Below are 25306 nucleotides of genomic sequence, written 5' to 3'. Positions count from 1 at the left end.
GTTGAGGATATGATTGCCTTTGAGCATATTGCTGAGGTTGCTGGAATCCAGGTGGATTAAACTGTTTACTTGAAGCTTGCTGATATGGTTGCTAAACATCATTCTGATTATTGCTCCAGCTGAAATTGGGATGATTTCTGTTATTAGGATCATAAGTATCGGGCACAGGCTTCTGCGATCTCTGAAAATTGTTCACATACTGAACAGATTCATTAACAAGAGAACACTGATCCGTAGCATGAGAGCCTGCACAAAGCTCACAGACAATAGCTATTTGATTTACTCCATAGTTGTCCAAAGAATTGACCTTCATAGACAATGCCTGTAGCTGCGCTATAATAGCTGTAGATGCATCAACTTCCGGAATACCTGCTACCTTCCCAGGCATCATCCTTTGAGTTGGGTTTTGATACTCATTTGCAGCCATAGTTTCAATGAGATTATAGGCCTCAGTATAGCTTTTGGCCCACAAAGCGCCTCCAGAAGCTGCATCGAGTATGGGCCTAGATTGGCCCCCCAAACCATTGTAGAAACCAGTGATCACCATGCAGTCAGGCATATCATGATGTGGACACTTTCTCAACATCTCCTTGTAGCACTCCCAAGCTTCGCACATAGATTCTCCTTGTTGCTGCGCAAACTGAGTAAGAGCACTCCTCATAGCTGCAGTCTTGGCCATTGGATAGAACTTCACCATAAACTTTTGTGCAAGATCTTCCCAAGTAGTGATGGACCCAGCTGGTAAAGAATGTAACCAGTCCTTAGCTTTGTCCCTCAGAGAGAATGGGAAAAGCCTCAGCTTGATAGCCTCATCAGTAACACCATTATATTTGAAAGTACTACAGATTTAGACAAAATTCCTGATATGCATGTTGGGATCTTCAGTCGCAGCACCTCCGAAAGAAACAGGATTCTGCACCATCTGAATAATGCTCGACTTGAATTCAAAAGTATTAGCCTGAATAGCCGGATGAATGATGCTTGACTGAATGTCATCAATTTTAGGCCAAGAAAAATACATAAGAGCTGGATCAGCTTGAATATATGATTACCCATTGTTACAGGTTCTTTCTTTTCACTCTTTTTATCTGAATCTTCAACAACTATCTTCTCCGGAAAGTCAAGAGCTGTATCTGTCTCCTCAGCCGTATCTAGATTTCTCTTACGGGTGCAAGAACGTGTTTGCATAAACGCTCGCTAGAGTACCTGAAACACAACCGGAAGCAGTAAGTAAAAAGTCTTAATCAATGAATCCTAATGACCACTGATGGCAAGTACATAAACTAAATAAATTAACACCGAGTCCCCGGCAGCAGCGCCAAAAACTTGTTAGACACAAAGCATGCGCTAAATAAATCACGAAAGTATACGCGTTCGCACGTAATATAGAATTATTTCTAGTTCGGTCCTACAGAGACTCTGATTAATTATATTTAATTAACACTTACTTACCAATGTATGATTATTCTTCAATGTTAAGACAATAACAATTAAGGTTGATTAACTAATATTAACTATGAGAATTAAACACTTGAATTAACAATATTAAATACACATGTGATCATAACCTCATTACTACTTTATTCAATAGTTATTGTTATTACCCTTAGCATGTAATGGTGATGATATTAATCGAATAACACGAAACTGATAAATGCCAACTTTCATTATATGAATACCATTCTACCAAGCATCATCCATAATTAAGATAGAAGTTGAATAGGCATTAATAATGTTGAGACCCTATATGTCTAAAGAATTTGACAACATAACGATTTAAGTGCAAGTTATTCATTATGATTACACAGGGCAAGTAAAACGGTTAGAGTTACCCACTAATCATGCATACAATACATGGCAAGTTCTAAATCTCAAGATTCACTATCGCATCACAAGATATTAACAGGCTATCTTACATGTTCGTGACGCACATAAGACGAATAAGCACAACCTATGCTAGATATCATACAATCACCACATACCAAGGTATTAAACAATTAACTAAAGAAATCCATAGTAAATCCGCTATAATCCCATGATCACGATTAGCCCATAATAGAACTCATCGTCACCATGGGTTCATATGATAACATTATAATAACACAATGATATAAAATAATAAAAATACTTAATAAATAATGAAGTACGTCACAAGAGTATTAAGGTTCAAAGAATAAAGAAAACTAGCATCCACTGTTACAACGAATAATGCTTCCTCTTCTTCGTTGTTGTGTGCTAAAACGGTCTTCTTGATCTTCTTGCCTTCGCTCCTTGTTACTTGTTGTCGAAAACGTCTTCAAAGACTGTTTATATAATAGACCAAAAGAATCAGTTCTAACAGAAGCCCAATAGAACTCGAATTCTAAAAATAGATTCTGAAATTATGCACCGAAGCGGCCGCCTCCTCCTTCCAGGAGGGCGCTTGCTACCAGGTGGTCGCCTGCAACCCTTCTGGAAAAATTATTATTTGGATTCTGTTTTTGCTGAATTCTTCGCACATCAACCCGGAACTAATTCCAAGCAATTTCGTAAGCTTATTTTGATGAAATTCACCTACCAAAGCAAGTTATACCCTGAAATGCAAAAACACTCGAAAACGCGTTAAATACACAAAATACTCGAGTTCAAGACACCAATTCAAGCCGTTATGAAACACTCTAAGTGGTATAAAATGCCACTTATTAGAATCAGACAACAGGCAACAAACAATACAAAACACGGCTACACGTACGCACAACGCGTGCAACAATAACACAACACAGGAGGTTTGCCTCACCGGATGAAACCGGCGGCAACCGGAAACAGAGGAACCAGAAACAATAACAAAGAAGAGAAACAAGGAACTAAGCATCCATACTCAACTGACTACATGCAAATATACATGTATATATATATATATACTCACAATCAATTAAGCAAAGAACTGAGCACCAATCACAAAAAAACAAGAACAGCGGCGGCGAAACTCACCGGAAATGGTAAAAAAATAGAGGAACAAAGACGAAGAAGAAACACGAGGGATGAGGGAGGAGAAACAATCGAAGAAACGAAGCAGGGAGAGGGAGAATCGAGAGGAATCGAGAGATACAGCCGAGAGCAAAGAGAGATTGATGTTTAGGAAATAATATGACAGCCACACGTGTCTTGCAAAAACAATATACGTGTTAATTTATTAACATGTGTCCCTGAATTCCAGGAACCCAATTTTAATCTCGACTTCATGTTTTTAACGAACAAAGTATAATTGAAAACGTATCGAAATAAATCCCAACTAGTCTGAAAAGGTCAGAAATATCACGAAGTAATTAAAAATATAATTCGCGAAATTTTAAAACGATGTTTAGAACACAATTTATACCCGGTTTTTAACCATTAAACGACGCAACACACGGGTAAAATGAATCCCGAAAATTTCCAAAATAATTTTAAAATTCTCAGAATAATACGAACTTAATAAAATATGAGTTTCATGATTTTGGAAGATTTCTGGAACTAAATATGGAATTTATAAATAAACACACTCGGAAAATTGTTTAAAGATAAATAATTAATGAAATATTGATTTCTCAATTTTATAAAGTCCTAAAAACAATCATTGGAATTATAAAATTATAAAACAAATTTTAAAGACAATTCAAATATTTATGAAATTAAAACTATAATAAAATCACTTTTAAAAGCACAACAAAACCCCATATCTCGATAATAAATCTCAAAAATCCATACCCTATGTCAACAGATCACAGATAATTAGTAAATATCCCCACACTGCTGCCAAAAATCAGTACACACATTTTATTTAATTATTTATACCTTTATTACACTTTTAAAATATTAAAAATAAAAGAATATACACGAGTCGTTATATCGTTTCCCCTTAAAAAGATTCTGTCCCCAGAATCTGATATTAGGTCACACACACACTGTAGAGGGGGTGAATACAGTGTATAGTACACTCAAATCGAACTTTAAGAACTTAAGTAACAGAAAACAAACTTTATTGAAACAATAAACTCTGTTACAGTATGGAACTGTTACCTCTCAGTGATGAACAAATATCACGAGAGCTGCTAGGGTTACAATGAATAATCTTCTCTAATAATGATAACACTTATAGTGTAAACCCTATGTCTGTGTTTATATACTACACAGTTACAAGATAATCGCTAATTGATATGGAATATAATTCTGCTTCCTAAAATATATCAATCAGATATCTTTTATTCCAAGTATTCCATTCTTCACGGAATTCCTTCTTCATGCATATCTCTTCTTATGTTTATCTCAATCTTCTTTCATCAGCTACCGTCCTTATCTGATTATCCTTCAGCACTTAAGTTCTGATATCTATCTTCTGATGATTATCTCCTGATAATATACGTACTGATATCCTTAAGTCCTGACTTCCAGTATAAGTACTGATCAACAGTTAAGTACTGATTTATCCTGTTCAGTAAGATCTGAAAGCTAAACATAAAACATATTAGCCATGACATTATCAAATATATCTAACAATCTCCCCCAACTTGTAAATTAACATAATATACAAGTTTAACAGATATTTGATGATGTCAAAAACATTAAGTACAAATGCATGAGAATTAGACTAGATAACTACAACTTACAGTCCTTAAAGTTTTTACCAATTTCAACTTCTGATAACAACTTCAGTCTGTATAAATATCGGAATTTAAGCAGTAGTAGATCTTCGACTTGGCTTCTTCATTTTCTGATCTCTCTGATGTCAGGAGTTGTTCTGAGATAGTTCTTCAACAAACATTTCTCAGCATATCTTAGTTCATCAATCATTCTCCTTTTAACATCTTTAAGCTCTGCAGTATCTTCACCAGTTTGAAAGATTGCAGCTCTGAGATCATTGATCTTTGCTTTTCTCAACTCCTGATTTAGTCTTATAACATAAGCTTTGTCAGACTCTAGATTGAATTCAAGTCCCTTAATACCAAGATACGTTCTGATCTGTGCAGTATTAGGCTTCATATCAACAATATCACCATTGTGATATCTGTACTTTGGAACATATATGCTGTCAGACTTAACAGAATAAAGCCTTTTCTGTCTCTCAATCTGTTCTTTTAAGTAGTTTGCAGCAGTCCCTGTTATTCTATCATCCACTTGAAGTAAGAAAAGTACATGCTCCAATTCTTCAAAATACTTCAATGGAATGACATTTTGTCTTATATGATAAACCCTACCATCTGTCATGAAATACAACATGATATATTCTTTCAAGTAGGTATGGTAAACCATCTGTACAGATTCCAGTTGATTCAATCTCTCAGGAGTTGCTCCAATACCTGGTTCACTCAAGGAAGTTGGATCATTGGTAGTGTTGTGTACTCTTCTTTCATCAGCACTTCCCAATCCAGTTTTATCTCTAGCTTCCTTTCGAGTAACTACTCTTGCTTCAAAACCACTTGCAGTAGTCTTCAAAGATTGAGTCTGTTTTGCTTTAGTGAATCCTGGTAGGAGTGTCTTGGATCTATTTTCTGATATCAAGTTAACTTGAGCTCTGTCAGAGGTTACTTGCTTCTTCTGAATATCATAATTTACAATTTCTTGACTCTGAACAACTTGAGCCATGTCAGAGGTTGTTTTAAGAACTTTTCTTGTAGTCAGAGCAAGATCATCTTTTTCATCAGCAATTTCTTCTTCCTCAGGAGGTACATAAACCTTGATAGGTTCACCAACCTTTTCTTTACCCTTGGATCTTGGATCTATCTGTGGTTGTGATCTAGCCAATGTTGCTTCAGTATGTGTCCTTTCTTTGATCACAATGCCTTTAAGTTTTGGAAGTGACTTTTTACCAGAAGCTTCAGATTTAGATGTGACTTTCTCTGATTTAAGTCTGGCTTCTTCTTCCTTTAAACTTTCCAAGTCCATTCCTGGATTTTCTTGAAGAAATAACTGTCTTGACATTTCTTCATCAAGATCTAGAAGTTCATCAGAACTTATCCTTTTACCAGCAGCAGAACTTATTCTTTTCCCAGTATCAGAACTTGTCATGTGACTAGCTTGTCTTGATGTAAACCTTCTACCTTGACTATGACCGCTACCCATTCCAGAGTATCCTTGATCATTATTTCCATCATCCTTTCCTTGTAGTGTCTTGTTAGTTTTGCATTTGGACTTAATTACCTTCTCCCCCTTTTTGGCATCAGCAGGTAGTAAAAGAGAGATAAGTAATTCCACTGAGGATTCGATTTCAGTAAGTTGAGATTGCTGAGAAGCTTGATTTGTTAGAATGTCATCAATCTGAGCTTGTTATTTCTCTTGAGTTTTCTCAATATAAGCAATCCTGTCAATGGTAGGTTGAAAGAACTTTTTCTTATCAATTTTCCAAACTTGTTCTTGTTTGATAAAGTTCTCCTGAATCTTGTGTAGCTCTGCATGAGTAGTTGAATGAAGACCTTGTAGATGTTTAGTACTCAATGCAGTGACTCTAAGCTGGGTTTTAAAATCATCAGAATTTAACATTTCATCAGCTTTAGTCAAGTGCTCAGCAAGATGTAATGCATTTGAAACACATGAAACTGAGTTCCATTCCTTAGTCCACTCCTGACCTGCAGGAGTTTCACTCCAAGGTACTGGTGCTGGTGCAGCCCTAGTAACAAACTTCTCTACCAGTTCAGACTTAGGAAGAGTCTGTTGAGGAGTATGTCCTGAAGGACCTGCTTCATCAGCATCTACAGTTGGAGTAGCATCACCAGTATCTCCAGCATTTACAGCATCATAACTTAAAGAATCAGTATCTTCGGATAAGACAACAGTGTGAGTAGCAATGGAGGCTTCAGCATCCTCTAATTGCTGATCTGATACTAAGTTCTGATCAACAGCCAAATCCTGATGCTCACCTAAAGTCTGATTATCAGCATCTTGATGCAAAGAAGGTGTTGTTGATAACTCTGGACTTTGAACAGCATCAGTAACAGGTGTTGTGAAAGGATTATTTGCTGTTGGAGCTTCTAAGAAAAGTATTTCAGGCACAACCAGGTTCTGAATATCAATTTCAGAACTTGTGCCTGGATCAACAAGAGACACAGATGGTGAGTTAACCTTGTCAGATACAGCTTCCAGAGATGGAGTTGATGGAGAAGAAGTGACTGGAGCAAATTCCTTGTCTTGTGAGATCAAAGATTCCTGATCCCCTTCCTTAGCTGCTTCCTCTTCATCATCTGAAACTGGCCTTTGTGACCTCTATTTCTTGTACTTCCGTTGATTTGGATTCCTTGGGAGTTTCAGGAACTATCATTCGTCTAAGCCTCTTGAGAAGCCTAGAACCCCCAATTTCAGAATCCTTCTGAGAAACCTCTTTCTCAGTTTCAGTAACAACAGGTTCTCGAGAAGAAACCTGTTCCTCAGAATCAGATTCATCTCTCAATACAATCCTCCTTCTCTTTTAAGATGTTTGAGGAATAGTTTTTGTCCTCTTTGGCTTGGAGGATGAGGGTTGAACAGTCTGTGAAGTAGAGAGATAGGATTTGAGATAATTCCTGAGGGTAGGTTGAGTAGAATGAGTGGTAGATGCTGAGGATGATGGTTTTTGGGTGTTTGTGGTTGGTTGGAAATCAAAGTAAACAGATCTATAAGTATCAGGATCAACATTTACTAGGATCTGTTTTACAGACTGAGGAATCTGTAATGGTCTAACCATTTTTTTCTTAGTATCAGCATTTACCAGATCATTAAAATATCGTTTTGCAACTCTAAAAGGTGGGGTTGAGGAACTGACTAATTGAGGTTCATCAGTACAAAAAGTATATAGAAGTTGACAGAATCTAGCAAAATAGACAATATTTCTATTCTCTGTCATCCTATCCCCAATAAAACCAATTATTCCAGTTGCAAAATCAAAATGAGTTTGATGAATAATAGCATACCCTATGTGCTGACTCAGAATTGGGATAGCATCAAAATTCGAACATTTGTTCCCAAAAGCTTTGGTGATGCAGTCAAAGAAGAAACTCCATTCTCTTCTGATATTAGCCCTTTTTAACTGCCCAAGCTTTGCCAAACTCTTTTCATATCCCAAATCAGCCATTAACTCCTGAAGTGCTGATTCCTCTGGAGTTGAAAAAGTACAATTTTCTGGGAGATGTAGAGCTTTGCGTATTGTACCAGGAGTGACTACATAAGATGAATCACCCACTTCAAAAACATTACTGGGAGTGCCATGTTTACCACCATCATCAAAGTGCCCAGTCCGCCAAAACGTCAGAACTTGTTGACTCGAAAAGACTTCAGGATGTGTTAATGCGTACCCAATCTCACTGTGTGCAAGAAGATCTTGCACAAAATGCAATTCAGATGGAGCTTCAGCATGATCAAGAATTGCAGCATAGTAGTTTGGAACAAACTTAGCTCCATCAATGATTAAATCCTTTGGTGCCATGTGAAAAAATATTGAGATTCAAGTATGCCTGTTAGGTGTTTGAGATAATGTCTGTATGAAAAACCAACGTGAGAAAGAAGGAGAAAAAGAGTAAAAGTAAGGAGAGAGATAAAATATAAAAAAAAATAAAAGATTAAAGAAATCTTCTCTCTTTTCAAAAACATGTTGTATCTGACCATTGTGTTTTTGAAAGAAAAAGGAGGATAAGTGTGTGAGAAGAATGTGATGGAAAGACTGATGTGAAGTGGTTGCTTATATAGACAAGAGAATGCCAGGAGACGCAAAGAAATTGAATGCTGACAGGTAGAATTAATACTACCTCGTCTCCCTAGACTTTGAAAAAGAATAACATTCATTGGAAAGAGGAATCATGGTTTAAATCGCACAAGACACAAGAAACAGTGGACTGTTCAAGTACGGATACCATTAATCCTAATCATAGTGACTATTAATCTTCCACTTCAACATATTCTAGTTCGAACTGAGACTGTTATCAAATTTTATGCACAAATAAGCCAAGTAAAGGATTAGACTGAGAAATCAGAACTTAGACCTATACCAGAACTTAACAGTCATCAGAACATAATTTCTTAACTCGAAAAAGGAATGCCCATCTTAGTAAATCCTCATACAAGTTCTGAGTTATAAACGTCAGAACTTAATCATCAGAACGTGTAACTAGAACTTGTCCTCAGAATTAGTGCAAAGTGACACAATGACTGTTTATCTAAAATAACATAGACCACCACAGAAATTTTCATCATTCAGATGGAGTGATTAGTGTGTGCATTAAGTTAAATAACAGACAAAGAGTAAAGTCTGATTCACTTCAGTACATCTTAGAAATAAGGCATAACTAAAATTTTGCTAAAGAGCTGTCATTGTCCTGAAACCTACTGATGAATGAGTTTATGCTTGAGTCCACCTCAACTGTTTTGTGCTAATTTTATGCATCTTTTGAAATTCTATTTTACAGTGGCTTCTCAGTGTAAGTGAGTCACGACTGTTTATCAGAATTTATGCTATTATCAGAGTATTTCTCCAGTAAATATTTTGCTTTTCTAATGCATATTTACTTAATACCAGCAATGCACTTGGGTCGTCCCTTCCACATTTTTACTCTAGATCTCAAAGGAGTACCTGATTTTATTCTTTGATCTTTTCGCTTTTTCTTTTGATAAGTGAGGTTTATCAGCACTTAGTACATTCAGCAGTTTTACTAGTATCAGAACTTAACAGATGAGTAGCATTATTCTAATTTGTGACTTAGTAATAAGATATACAAAGTAAACTTAACTAAGCTCAATTATCAGAATTTGCTAGTGTCATAGGGTTTCCACTGAAATAATTACTTCTTACATGGAATCATTTGTTTATTGAAGACTACTAGGTCAGTATCTAGCACAGTTATCCTCATAGGATTGAATAGGTACTAGAACAGACATATCACTTATCAGAGTTTAGAAACATATATCAGACAACAGTCAGTACTTAAAGAATTAAGCACAGAATATACAATGAGATTAATTCTGTAAATACTGAGCATAAAGTCTGATAACACAGAACAAGTCTAAGCAGATTTAGAGAAAGAACCTGAAACCATTCCAAGTTCATTTACCAATCTTGTAAAAGTAGCTTCACACAGTGGTTTTGTGAAGATATCTGCCAGTTGTTGATCTGTGGGAACAAAATGTAATTCCACTGTACCTTCATCCACATGTTCCCTGATGAAGTGGTACCTGATGCTGATGTGCTTTGTCATAGAGTGTTGAACTGGATTACCTGTCATAGCAATAGCACTTTGATTATCACAGTAAATAGGGATTTTGAAATATATTAACCCATAATCCAGTAACTGATTCTTCATCCAAAGAATCTGTGCACAACAGCTTCCTGCAGCAATATACTCTGCTTCTGCAGTTGATGTGGAAATTGACTTTTGTTTCTTGCTGTACCAAGAAACCAATCTGCCTCCAAGAAATTGGCAGCTTCCACTTGTGCTTTTCCTATCAATTTTGCACCCTGCAAAATCTGCATCTGAGTAACCTATTAGTTTAAAATCTGATTCTCTAGGATACCATAATCCCAGAGCAGCTGTTCCTTTAAGATACTTAAAGATTCTTTTTACAGCTGTTAAGTGAGGTTCTCTTGGATCTGCTTGAAATCTTGCACAAAGACAGGTAGCATACATGATATCAGGTCTACTAGCAGTTAGATAGAGTAGAGAGCCAATCATACCTCTGTAGTCAGTAATATCTACTGATTTACCGGTATCCTTATCCAGTTTTGTAGCAGTGGCCATTGGAGTGGATGCACTTGAACAATCTTGCATTCCAAATTTCTTCAGCAAGTTTCTGGTGTACTTGGTTTGACAAATAAAAGTGCCTTCCTCATTCTGCTTGACTTGAAGGCCCAGAAAATAGCTAAGTTCCCCCATCATACTCATCTGATATCTTGACTGCATTAGTTTGGCAAACTTCTTGCAAAGTTTGTCATTTGTAGATCCAAAAATGATATCATCAACATAAATCTGGACCAGAAGTAAGTCTTTTTCATGGTTGAGGTAGAACATTGTTTTGTCTATTGTCCCTCTGTTGAATCCACTTTCCAGAAGAAACTGAGCTAAAGTCTCATACCATGCTCTAGGAGCTTGCTTAAGTCCATAAAGTGCTTTATCAAGCCTGTAGACATAATCTGGATGTTTGGTATCTACAAAACCTGGAGGTTGTTCAACATATACCTCTTCCTCCAATTCTCCATTGAGAAAAGCACTTTTCACATCCATTTGAAAGACAGTAAACTTTTTGTGAGCAGCATAAGCCAAAAATATCCTTATGGCTTCTAACCTAGCAACTGGTGCAAATGTTTCATCATAATCAATTCCCTCCTGTTGAGAATATCCTTTTGCAACCAGCCTTGCCTTATTCCTTGTAATTATGCCATCACTGTCAGTTTTGTTTCTGAATACCCACTTTGTACCAACAACAGATCTATTCTTTGGTCTTGGCACTAGGGTCCAGACTTTATTTCTTTCAAATTCATTCAACTCTTCCTGCATTGCTTGCACCCAATCAGCATCTTGAAGAGCTTCTTCCACTTTCTTTGGCTCAGTCTGAGAGAGAAAAGAATTGTAAAGACATTCATTTGAAGTACCTGTTCTAGTTCTGACACCTGCATCAGGATTTCCAATTATCAAATCAGGTGTATGTGATTTTGTCCACTTCCTTGCAGATGGAAGGTTTTCTCTAGAACTGGATGCTCCCCCATGATCCATGCTATCTTCATTTTCATTTTCTGATGCTCCCCCTGAAACTATGCTCTCTGAGTTGGATTCTTCAGTATTTAGATTTTCAGCACTATCAGAGCTTGGCTTATCAGAACTTGACGAATCAGAACTTGAAGAGCCAGATGCATGTTCTGATGTTTCTTGAGATGTGGTAGGATCTTGAGTATGCTCCCCCTGCATAGGTGCATCTTCCTTTGACGTAGTCACCACAGTTTCAATAACATCAGAGTTTAATCCATCAGATTTTACAGTATCAGGACTTAGACTGTCAGGATTTTCAGTATCAGAATTTGAGTCTTCATTTTCAAATCTCAGCTGATCATGGTCAATGAAATCTTCAAGACCAGTAATCTTCTTGTCATCAAAAGAGACATTGATAGATTCCATGACCACTTTTGTTCTCAAATTATAGACTCTGAAGGCTTTTGTGGAAAGTGCATATCCAACAAAGATTCCTTCATCAGCTTTTAGATCAAACTTTGATAGCTGTTCAGGATGAGTCTTGAGAACAAAACACTTGCATCCAAATACATGAAAATATTTCAGATTTGGCTTCTTTTTCTTCACCATCTCATATGGTGTTTTTCCATGCTTGTTAATGAGTGTTGCATTTTGAGTAAAACAAGCAGTCTGCACAGCTTCAGCCCAGAAATAGGTTGGAAGCTTTGCTTCTTCAAGCATTGTACGTGCAGCTTCAATGAGAGTTCTATTCTTTCTTTCAACAACTCCATTTTGCTGTGGAGTTCCAGGAGCAGAAAAATCCTGCTTTATTCCATGGCTTTTGCAGAACTCTTCCATTATCAAATTCTTGAACTCAGTGCCATTATCACTCCTTAAAACTTTCACAGAATCTTTGACCATTTTATCCAGATGTTTGATATGATCAATCAAGGTTGATGCAGTTTCACATTTTGTATGCAAGAAATATACCCATGTGTATCTGGTGAACTCATCCACTATGACCAACGTATACTTCTTCTTTGCAATTGACATGACATTTACTGGACCAAATAGATCAACATGTATTAGATGATAAGGCTCAAGAATTGATGATTCAGTCTTGCTCTTGAATGAAGATTTTCTTTGTTTGGCTTTCTGACATGAATCACAAAGACCATCAGGAGCAAATACTGTGTTTGGCAATCCTCTCACAAGATCTTTCTTGACCAGTTCATTTATATTGTTGAAATTTAAATGAGAGAGTTTCTTATGCCAATTCCAGCTTTCTTCAATTGATGCTCTACTCATCAGACAGATTGCAGAACCATCAGTACTTGTTGAAAGCTTAGCTTCATAAATGTTACCACGCCTGTATCCTTTCAGAACAACTTTGCCTTTAGATTTACTCATAATTTCACAGTGTTCTTCAAAGAAATCAACATGATAACCTCTGTCACAGATTTGACTTATACCCAGTAGGTTGTGTTTAAGTCCTGAGACCAGAGCTACTTGTTTAATTATGACATTTCCAAGATTGATATTGCCATATCCCAATGTTTTTCCAATGTTGCCATCTCCATAAGAAACACTTGGGCCAGCTTTCTCCACAAAGTCTGATAGCAGGGCCTTATTTCCAGTCATATGTCCTGAACATCCACTGTCCAGAACTAGAATATTTTTCCTGTTGCCCTACAATCATAAAGACCACTAATTATTAGTTTTAAGGACCTAGACTTGCTTGGATCCTTTGGCCTTATTAAGTTTGTTAACATTTGCAGCGGATTTAGCATCAGAGTTTATGTTAACATTTTTCTTATCAGAACTTACACTATCAGACTTTGAATCAGAATTTACACTAGAAGGAATAATGGAAACTTTCTTCAAAGAAGGTTTTATTTGATAATAATCATAGTACAAACTATGATATTCCTTACAATTATAAATGGAATGACATAAACTACCACAATGAAAACAAGGATTTTGTGGTTTGTATCTAACAGACTGACTCTTAACTCCTGATTTTGAAGGTAAGGAGTTAATATTCTTATTCTTCCTGCAAAAAGAAGCCAGATGGTTAGAACTTCCACAGTTATGACATGTTTTCCTAGGAGCATTAGGAACAGGTTTATAATCATTGTTTTTATTCACACCTTCCTTTCCATTCCTATTTTTCCTAGGTGATTTTACCTTGTTTGCATTCTTAACATCTTTCAGCTTATGTTTAAGCTGCTTCTTCGTCATTAAGCCTATGTTCACTTCAGCTGTCTTTTCCTGTTTTAGTTTGTCAGAGGTTGATTCCTTTGTAACTTCTGATTTTTCATTTTCAGACTTTACAGTTACAAACTTAACAGGTTTTAACTTTGGCTTTTGCTTATCAACAGACTTAATTTCTTCAGTTCCTTTATCTTTCTTATCTTCTCCATAACCTAAGCCCTCTTTCCAGTTTCCACTACTTAGCAAATTTTGAGTTGTTTTGCCAGAGTTAGTCCAAGTCCTGATAATCTCTCTTTCCTTTTCTAACTTAGTTTTTAGAGATTCATTTAATTTTAGCACTTCATTCCTAACATAAATTGCATCATCTCTATCCTTCTGAGTTTGATGGAACATGACTAACTCTTTTTCTATGAAATCATTCCTTTTCTTAAAAGCAAGATTTTCAGAAGTTAATCTTTCACATGTTAAAGTTTGATCTCTATAGCTGACAAACATGGTTTTAAGATATCTTCTCAACCCATTAATATCATCAGTATGAAAAGCATAACTAGTCTGAGGTACCTTTATTTCAGCAGCTTCAGAACTGCTCTCAGCACTTTCTTTATCAGCATTTGCCATCAATGCATAGTTCTCCTCACTTTCAGAGTCTGAGGTGTCTATCCAGCTTTTCTGCTTTGTGACAAGAGCCTTGCCTTTGTCACCCTTTACCTTCTTGCAGTCAGGAGATATGTGGCCTTTCTCACCACAATTATAACATTTAACATTGGTGTAATCTCCTCTGTCAGATTTTCCTCCTCTGCCTTCAGATCTTTTGAAATTCTTCTTATCAGAACTTATGCCTTTCCTGGAAAACTTCTTTCCCTTCCTGAACTTCCTGTATGCAATCTTTGTGATTCCTTTCACTATAAGAGCACACAGCTTCATCATCTCCTCATCAGCATCAGTCTCAGGCAAGCTTTCAGAATCTGAGTCATCATTACTCTCAGAACTTGATGACTCAGTATCAGACTTTATGAAAAGAGCTTTACCCTTGTCTTTCTTTGAGGAAGCTGCTTTAAGGAATTCTTCTTCAGCCTTAAGAGCAACTGTCCTTGACTTTCCTCCTTTCCTCTTGCTTCTTTGTTCCATCTCCAGCTCATGAGTCTTGAGCATTCCATAGATTTCGTCAAGAGTTGTTTCATCAAGATTATAGTTATCTCTTATTGTCGTTGCCTTCAAATCCCAGCATTCAGGAAGAGCTAACAGGAACTTAAGGTTTGAATCTTCAAGATCATACTCTTTATCAACCAATGACAAATCATTCAAAAGTTTGACAAATCTATCATATAAATCATTCAATGACTCATTAGCCTTTGAGTCAAAGTGTTCATACTCTTGAGTGAGTATTGTCTTCCTGTTCTTCTTAATTGTGTCAGTTCCCTGACACCTTGTTTCCAGAGCATCCCATATCTCCTTAGCAGTCTTGCAGTTGATTACCCTGTTTGACATTACATTATCAATGGCACTATGCAGTAAGTGTCGTACCTTAGCATCCTTAGCAATTGATGCTATGTCTTCAGCAGTATAATCACTCTTCTCCTTTGGTACGGTCTTTGCTGCTTCACCTGCAACTGCAACAGCGAGCTTGGTTGGTTTGTGAGGGCCTTCCTTGATTCTATCAAGGTATTCTGGATCTGTTGCTTCCAGGAACATGGTCATCCTTACCTTCCATATGGGATATTCAGATGGTCTCAGTATGGGAACTCTGATGGTCTCATACCGACTCTGAATTTGTGTCTTTGGTGGTTCCTCAGTTGTGGTAGGCTTAGTTGGAGTTTCTGTGTCCGACATGATTGTGTTTGGATCTTTAACTGTATGTGTGTTAACAGAGTAGCTCTGATACCAATTGTTAGGTCACACACACACTGTAGAGGGGGTGAATACAGTGTATAGTACACTCAAATCGAACTTTAAGAACTTAAGTAACAGAAAACAAACTTTATTGAAATAATAAACTCTGTTATAGTATGGAACTGTTACCTTTCAGTGATGAACAAATATCACGAGAGCTGCTAGGGTTACAATGAATAATCTTCTCTAATAATGATAACACTTATAGTGTAAACCCTATGTCTGTGTTTATATACTACACAGTTACAAGATAATCGCTAATTGATATGGAATATAATTCTGCTTCCTAAAATATATCAATCAAATATCTTTTCTTCCAAATATTCCATTCTTCACGGAATTCCTTCTTCATGCATATCTCTTCTTATGTTTATCTCAATCTTCTTTCCTTTAATCAACTATTGTCCTTATCTGATTATCCTTCAGCACTTAAGTTCTGATATCTATCTTCTGATGATTATCTTCTGATAACATACGTACTGATATCCTTAAGTCCTGACTTCCAGTATAAGTACTGATCAACAGTTAAGTACTGATTTATCATGTTCAGTAAGATCTGAAAGCTAAACATAAAACATATTAGCTATGACATTATCAAATATATCTAAAATCTGACTTAGTTAAACAAATGAGAATATTTATCAACCATGTCTGACTCTAATTCCCAAGTAGACTCTTCTACTCGAGGATTTCTCCACAAGACTTATATTCCCCCCAATTGTTTTTTCTCAAGCTAATTCCCCCTCCCCTTATATTCATTTTACAGATTTTTATATTGATTCTTCTTTTGATTTTTTATCAAAAGGGGAAGAGATTTAGTGTAAAATGTCGTAGAATTATTATATAGAATTCGTTAAAATTGTTTGACAGGGAAATCAATTTTATTTCGAATATAACATGTCATTTTTTTAAAAAATTCAGAATAACTTGTAAAATAGAATCAATTTGTAACAAGTTATACAATTCTTAAAAAACTAAAATGTATAAAATTTTGCAGAAAAATCGAATTGTTAAATTCGAATGGAAATGATATTCAACGTTAAGAAATTGAAATTCTTAAATTTCAAACACTTGTTCTATATTGGATCAATCAAAAAGGCAACTGATAAGTATGGTACACTTATCAAAATGGGTAAAATCTTTCTAACCTTGTATGATTTAAAATATGCAAAATTACATCTCTCTTTGTAATAAGACACAAGTTTTCAAAAATGAAAAATATTTTCATCACTTTAGGGGAAGTGTCAATTAGATTTCTAAAATCTATAAACTGCATATAGATAAATGCATACACGTAGGGGAAGTTATTGTTCACACACAAATTTAATTTTGCACTCGTAGTTTTATTAAAATATTAAAAAGGGGAAGATTGTGAGATATAGTATTTTTTTGTAGGTTTTGATTATTTTGTTTAAAATAATTAAGTGTGACATTAAATTAGTAATCTAGGAATTTTACTATATCAGATAGTAATCCTCCCCTAGGTTTTTATTTGTGGCATTTTCCGAGAATCAAGTCAATATCGGTTTCTCCGGACTTTTATCCCTAAAACATTTTCCGAAAAAATTTAAATGATATAATTTGGGATATATATATCAACTTGATGATATTCTCTAATCTAAGTTGTTTCTGTCAAATAAAGAACAGGCAACGGCTAACATCACGAAAATCAAGAATTTTCAAAATACTGCTTTTACGAGCTCCAACTTTCAAGATTATTTAAAAGCGTGTCAGTCTTAAATGTTGTTCTCTCAAATATATTTGATATATTCATTTGACAGCCAAGTTTCTGGAAACAATCTTTAAATGATTTCATAAACATCTTTATTTATTTAAAATAGTTGAACGAATAAAACATCGACCTTTATTAGCCTTTAATCATACTTTATATTTCTTGAAAAAGATCAATGAAAAATTCTCTGATTCATCTCCTAAATCAATCATTTATTCGGTTTTTTAAATATGAATCTTTCAAATAAGGAGTGACGTTAATGACGATCAATAATAAATTAGACTGGACACTAGAACCAACATATGTACTATACTCTGTTGATCAGTCAGAATATTATACGGACCCATGCCCATCTGCATAGACCCAAATCATATCGGGTACCCAGGCCCATTCTGGCCTCAATAAATAAAGGGTCTGGTCCATCCACGGCCCTTAGGGTCCAGTCCATCCCTGACCCTTATCGTAACCATCCAGTCCGTAGAGTATTTTGATGCTAAATCATTTTAATTTAAAAACATCATGATTCAGGGTTCGCAAATAACCCAGAACAACAAGTATTTGCTCAAGAAATCATAAATCATAATAGAAGAACAAGAATAATGGATACTAGCATGATCAAGATTTATCGCAGCGAAATGTAAAATATTTAACTATTCTGAATTTAGAATAGGGAAGAAATACTTGCCTCAATTGATCCGCTCTTTAACTTTCAATCACCATTCTATGTTCACCTCTATTCTGTATCCACGCGTCTCATTACCACACATGGTCAGGCTTTACTTTTACTATCACTGTCTGGCTCTGAATACCTCGAACTATGTGTATCTCACTGTCCGGCTCTGAATACCTCGAACTATGTGTATCTATCATAGAAGATATTATTTTAATTAACCGATAATATATAATTGTCTATTACACGCTTATCCTTATAGTCTACCCACCCGATAATAATAGATAAAGATCATCTTTAATCATATAGAGTTTAAAAGACATGTGGACTCACAATTTACATAACACATAAACACATAAGGCACGTATCACATATTTCATATAACATATAACTCAATTCGACAAAACATTCGACTCGATGCGTTTAAAATTGAAATCGAGTCGAAATACGAATTTTGGATAGTTAAGCGACTGAGAAATGTTTACAAAATCAAGCAAACATTCGAAACAAAAGATTTCATGTCTCGAAAGTATTTTTACTAGAAGCGAAATATTTTTCTAACTCTAGACGTATTCGCTTTGTATTAAACGGATAAACGGTCTATTTATTATGAATGAAATAAGGATAATTTAATTAATAATAATATTAATTGAATTTTAAATACCTTTATATAATTTTTAAAAGCTCACAATGATTTTTACATCATTATTTGGCTTAATTATAAATAATTACATTTTATTTAACTATTTATAGAATTAATTAATTAAATAGATAAATTCATCAATTAATTAAATCCATAACTAATTCATTAAAATAATTTATAAATAATTAAATAAAATAGATATTTGAAAATAAGAAAAGAAAATGATTTTCTAAATTTAAAATAATTTATTTAATTATTTAAGTAATTAACTATTTTAAATTTTAAATTTATATTGATTTTTAGAATTAAAATAAAATTTTTGAAATATTTTTAAAATAAAACTGCACAAACAGTTTTCAGAAAAGGAAATTGGGGAAAAACAGATCGAAGGCGGGTCGGAATTCGGGTTGAAGAACGGGTCGCGAAGAACTGAAATTACTTCCGACAGCTTCGATTCTTGGCCAAAACTCTATCGTTTGGCTCAATTTTTATACCAAACTGATTCTCGATCATTCCAGCATCACAAGCACATCATTAACATCAATGATTAATCATTTGAACCCCGATTCCGGCCACCCGTTCAAAGAAACCGGCGACCAAATCAGAAATTTTTGATTCTCCACAAGACTTAACCAAATTCAGTTATTTAACTATCAATTCAAAGCTCAAGCTCACAGGAATCTACTCATATCATCACAACAATTATCATATTAATCATAAAATTAAAAGTAAAATTGGCTAAAACTAGGAACTCGACTTCATACTCCGGAGAATCGTTTGATGTAAAAAATATATGAATCGATTGTAAATTACATTTGGAAACTATTTCAAACACCAAATTCATTCAGTAACCCCATAATTAAAAACCCCCAATTCAGAACATGAACCCTAAAATTGAAATTTAAAATTTACGAACCTGAGGTATGATTTGATAACATAATTGGATAGAACTCCTCATGAGAGTCAATTTGGTTAGAAATAGGACATGATTTGCTTTCCAGATCAGGCCAAAATCATGCTTTGATTCTCAAGAACACATGAACCCTAACCCTAGAAATTTTAGAGAATTTTCTGAATTTTTGTTTTATTTTCTGATTTTATATAATTACATAATAATTAAGTGGTATTTGTAGTTACAAAAATAATACCCCAAAATTATTTATGGTGTAATTGTATCATTTAATAAATTAATTAACCCAAAATTAATAATTAACGGGGAATAATTTTTAATCCAATAAATACAAAAATTATGTCAAAATTTCCCAAAAAATACGAATAATCCAAAAATGCAAAAATATTGAATTTTTGATAGTACTGAAATTTTATAAAATAAAAATACGGTTTTTGTGGGTTTTGATGTCCCGGTATGGGCCTAGAATTTTTTTTTCCCAAAATGAAACATTTTCTAATTTATCTAGATGTTCCGAAAATCAATATAGTAATTACCGTATAGCGCAAAAATAAGGCCAAGCTCCCTACATTCAATAATGGCTACTAAAATTGATTCCTGATAACATATTACCCAATACAAACACATTTAACACGAAATAAAATAGCCTAAAATATCCCGAACTACACTACATATATTCAACACATCACATATAATATCTTATAATGAATCATAATTTATAATATCATAAATCACATAATACTCATTTAATATAATACAAAATAGTTGTAATTTCTCGGTCGTTAAAGTTAGGCAATGATTAAGTAAAATGTAAAATCACTAAATTTTGTTTGAATGATTATGAGCTCCTAAAACACCTATTTTATCCGATACTCACCCTACTTTCTTCCCCACACACCTTACTACATATAGTACTCATGTAACTATCTAACTATCTTTTATATTTACATTTATTTTGTATGTTAGACCTGAGACATTTTCTTGTATTATATCAAAAGTATAACCATTCCTTGAAACTTGAAATCTATGTATATTCAACTTGGAAACTAAAATTATTTACCTAGTCAATAAGTATTGTATTTGTATTTGTATTTGTATTTCCTTCTTTCTTATAATCCACAGGCTCAAACTTCTTTCTTTCAAAATCAAGCAATCTGCATTCACTGACAAAATGACCACTCAAGCCATATTTAAACATTTGAATTTGGATTTATCCACCATGTGTCTATTTGACTTGGATGCTCTAAATTTCTTCTTGAATTTTAGCTTAGCAAACCTTCTTGACAGGAAGGCTAGATGTTCATCTATGTCTTCTATTTTATCCTGACTGAGATGGTCTTCATGCTCACCCACTAGCCCTTTTTCTTTGCCTTCACAAATCCTGGAGTTTGGTGCAGATTCCACAAGTTCAACCTTCATCTCTTTCACTCTCCCTTGTTTATCTACCAAAGCTATAGATCCTCCCTTCTTTCTTCCTTTCTTTATTTTCTCATCTTGTTCCATTTCAAACTCATAAGTCTTCAGAATGCCATACAGTTTTTCCAAAGTAATTTCCTTGTAATCCTGAGAATTTCTGAGAGAGACAGTCATAGGCTTCCACTCTTTTGGTAGAGATCTAAGGAACTTTAGGTTTGAAACTTTTGTTTCATAGACCCTTCCATACAGCTTTAGTACATTTAGTAGTTTTTAAAATCTATTAAAAATGTCACTTAGAGATTCACTGTCTTCATAATGAAAATGCTCATACTGCTGGATTAGAAGTTGCATTTTGTTTTCCCTCACTTGCTCAGTTCTATCACATATGATTTGAATTGTATCCCAAATATCTTTAGAAGTCTTGCAGATGATGGCATTGTTAGACATATCTCCATCAAGACCATTGAACATAATGTCCATGGCCTTCTTGTCTTTGTATAATCACTCAATATCTTCAACTGTCCATTTTGCTTGTGGTTTTGGAACTGTTTGCTCATCACCTACAGCTCCTTCAGTATTTGTAGAAGCTTTTCTAGGGTCATGAGGGCCTTTCTCAATGCAATCCACATAACTTTCATCTTGAGAGAGATGATACAGGTGCATTTTCACCTTCCAATGGTGATAGTTGTCTTTATCCAAGAATGGAATCTTTACTCCAGTATCCTTCCTGCTCATCTTGTTAGTTGCTTTGATCTTAAAATTCTTAGTGTGACAAGAGCTTGCTCTGATACCAATTGTTAATCCCAGACAATCTAACAGTTGAATTACAGGGGGGGGTTGAATGTATTTCTTGGTTTCTTCTTCGATTTTATGATCTTTTTTAACAAATATAGATAACAGTGTTTGAATATGCAAAAGTGCGAAATGAAAGTATTGATGTATTCAAACACAAAGTAATTTAAACAAAAGTATTTAAAAACTTTCTGGTGGATTGACCTTATCCACCAGAGATATATATATTTCGAGAACTCTGTGATACAAAGATTGTACACAGCTCCTTACAAGTAGAATTACAAAGAACTAAAAAATTCTTCACAGATACAGCTTTTTCTATTTCTCTAGTTGATTGCTTAATTTACTACTAGGTACCCTTGGTTTATATATTACCAAGTTACAAGTGAAAAATATAAACTAATAAAACAAAATGTGTCTTTGTCTAATCACATGCTTCTTCATTTCTCCATCCAGTATCTTTGATTTTCTTTAAGTAAACATACAAGTGGAAATGCTTCTTTGTTCTCTAAAACCTGAGTACAGGCTGCCACATTCCTTTTGTGTCTAATTAACCCATGTGACTGTCAAGTCACTATCAACTCCTGTTTGAAATTCGTCATTCGTCGAGACTCAGTTGGATCATCCGTCGAAACTCCATTGCATCATCCGTCGAAATGTGACTAGGGTCATCCGTCGAATCCTTGTGAAGAACATCTATTGAAAGTGTTTCCATAGCAGTTGACTCAATTTCACTTATGCAAAATTACAAGGCATCTAATTGATATAATTTGCCAACCTATTTTACATATCATTCTTGCAGTCAACATGACTTAGAATGTCCTACAACTTCTAATTCTTTAAGGCATTACAATATACAGGAATGTGCTACAAAATACTTATTAATACATAAGCTACTCTTTCAACGGATGTTAGAAAGGATCATCCGTCAAAAACTACAAATACACTTAATCAAATCTACTAAGGTGTTTTTGTAACATATCATCAAGTCTACAACATGTTCCTAACAATCTCCCCCAATTTATATCTACTGGAATTGTAGGCATAAATTTAGAGGGACTTGATGATAACAAAACACCTCTTATAATATTTTCATCCAATGGCAGATTTAATGATAAGTGCTGTAATTTTATTTGAAATTGACAAAAGAAAGTTCACAAAAGTCTTACATCTTTGTTCAAGGTGCTCCTCTAGTTTGAGCAAATTAATCTTTTCTCCTTGAATGTCTGATCCTCTTTCCTAGATTTTCATTGTTCTCTTCAATCTGGAGTTGAAGTTGTCTGTAGAACTCAGCTTCATCTTCATTGGACAAATCCAGCATCTCTTGCATTTCATTACTTGATATCTTTAGCTAGTCTTCTAGTCTGAAGAATCTTCTGGAGTTCCTTTCATCTTTGAATTCCATCAACCAGTAGAGTTTCAATTGCACTCTGCTTCCAATGTAAGGAATAATTAAGATTCTTGGAATTCCATCCAGCTCATTCAGATAGAGCTTGATGTCTGAGAACTCTTTGATGTCACAAATGAATAATTGATCTCCTTTGTTGACTGTAGGCTTGGGTAGAGTTTTTGATTTGAATGGAACTGACTTGACTGGCTTGCTAGGTCTTGACTTTCTTCTTTTAGCTGAGAAAGTTGGAATTGATAAGTTTAGATCATGGATAAGTAGGTTTTTCCAGTCTATTGGTTCATCCTTTGGAATTATTGGCTCACCATAAAAATTCACATATGGATAGACCTTGGTTTCAGCTTGCTCCATAGTGGGAAAGGTTGATTGATTTGTAATGGTAGACTGGGTAGACCCAGGTTCATCTTCTTCTTCTTCTTTTTCTTCTCCAAAATCCAGCTTCCTTTTGGATGTTTCCTTTCTCATCCTTTTTCCATTTTTATGCTTTGGCTCCTCCAATTTCTCAGTTTCAGTCATAGTAGTAGGCTTCTCTTCTTCTGATTTGGTAGAACCTTTTCAACCTTTTTCTTAGCTTTTAAGGCAGCCTGCCTTTTCTAATTCTTAAGTCTTAGCTTTTCTTCTCTTTTGGCTTTTGTAAATTATGGATATCCAGCCATCACACAAATTTCTTTACCATGTTTGTAGACTTTGGCTATCCTCTTCTTTAAAACTGAATCCCTAGGATCTTTAATGTGAGCAATAGAATGACCAAGCAACTTCTTTTCATCTGGATGAGGAGTTGCATAGACTAGGTCCTAAGGATTCTTGGTAAAATGTTTTGAAGAGTGTTTCTTAGGCTTCAAGATCACACTGGCCTTTGGCTGTCTTCTAGCAGAGGTTTGAACTCTCTCCATGTTCCTCAAGCTCAGTTCACTGATAGGGATTTGTCTCAATTGTGTGAAGTATTTCACAAATTTATCTTACTTTGCAATTGGACCAAAAACCTTTTTAATCTTCTCATCAATTTGCTTCAATTTTTTATTCAGCCTGAACTCAGTTGCTGCAATATTGATCAAGTCAATACCATCCAGAACTGGTGGCTCAGAGAAAGTAATTTCTAAAACAATCACTTTGCTGACTTGAATGTGCATATCATTCTCCCCTCATTACCTTGGATAAGTGCATCTTTCTCCCCCTTGCTGACAGGGATAATTGCATCTTTCTCCCCCTTTTTGTTTATCATCAAGTATAACAGGAGTTTTACTGACTTGAATATGCACATCCTTCTCCCCCTCACTACCTTGGGTAAGTGCATCTTTCTCCCCCTTACTGACTGGGACAATTGCATCTTTATCCCGCTTTTTATTACAATCAAGATTCCAAGACACCTGTCAAGGAAACAAAAACTGAAGATGCAAGAAAGAAGAAGAAGAATAGAAATACAAAGATTTGGATAAATAAAAGAAATAATTTTGCTTATGTTGCAGATGCTCCAAGAAATCAATGTCAAAAATGTGGCTCTGTGAATCATCTAACTCACCTTTGCAAAAAGGTTGTTAGTAAGCCAGGAGTAAGAGCATGTAAATATAATGAAACAAAAACTGAAGAACCCTACTCATTCCGTGACAAGTTTGATTGCATTCATTGCAACATGAAAGTAATGACAAGTTGCCACAAGCTAAGAGTTGATCTTAAGGAAATCATTATTGAATCCTCAGCTAAAAAGGACAATGCACATCATTCAATGAACTCTATTCTTTCTGAATCATCTAACTCTATCTCTATCAAATATGTTAACAAGAAGAAAGTACCCAACACTGCTTGGGTTTCTAAACACACTTAAACTCTTTGTATGCAGGGCAAAAAGAAAAAAGTCATATGGATCATAGACAGTGGATGCTCAAGACATATGACAGGTGGTATGGCCCTGTTATCACAGTTTGAAGAGAAGGCTGGGCCATTAGTGACTTTTAGAGACAACAACAAAGGTTTCACAATGGAAATGGAAAATTGATT

The 25306-nt window shown here is 34.9% G+C and overlaps 1 non-coding gene across 1 annotated transcript; it reads left to right on the top strand.

The window, feature by feature from the left end:
• Positions 1-557: 557 nt before the first annotated feature.
• On the top strand, positions 558-664 carry LOC141715859 (small nucleolar RNA R71). The gene has a single exon (XR_012572606.1). It is a non-coding gene; the product is annotated as a small nucleolar RNA R71 (small nucleolar RNA).
• Positions 665-25306: the final 24642 nt, after the last annotated feature.

The sequence above is a fragment of the Apium graveolens genome, chromosome 3 (assembly GCF_009905375.1).
Source record: "Apium graveolens cultivar Ventura chromosome 3, ASM990537v1, whole genome shotgun sequence".
In the NCBI taxonomy this organism is placed as follows: domain Eukaryota; kingdom Viridiplantae; phylum Streptophyta; class Magnoliopsida; order Apiales; family Apiaceae; genus Apium; species Apium graveolens.
Note: the sequence above shows the minus strand (reverse complement) of the source record. Positions and strands in the feature narration are given on the sequence as shown.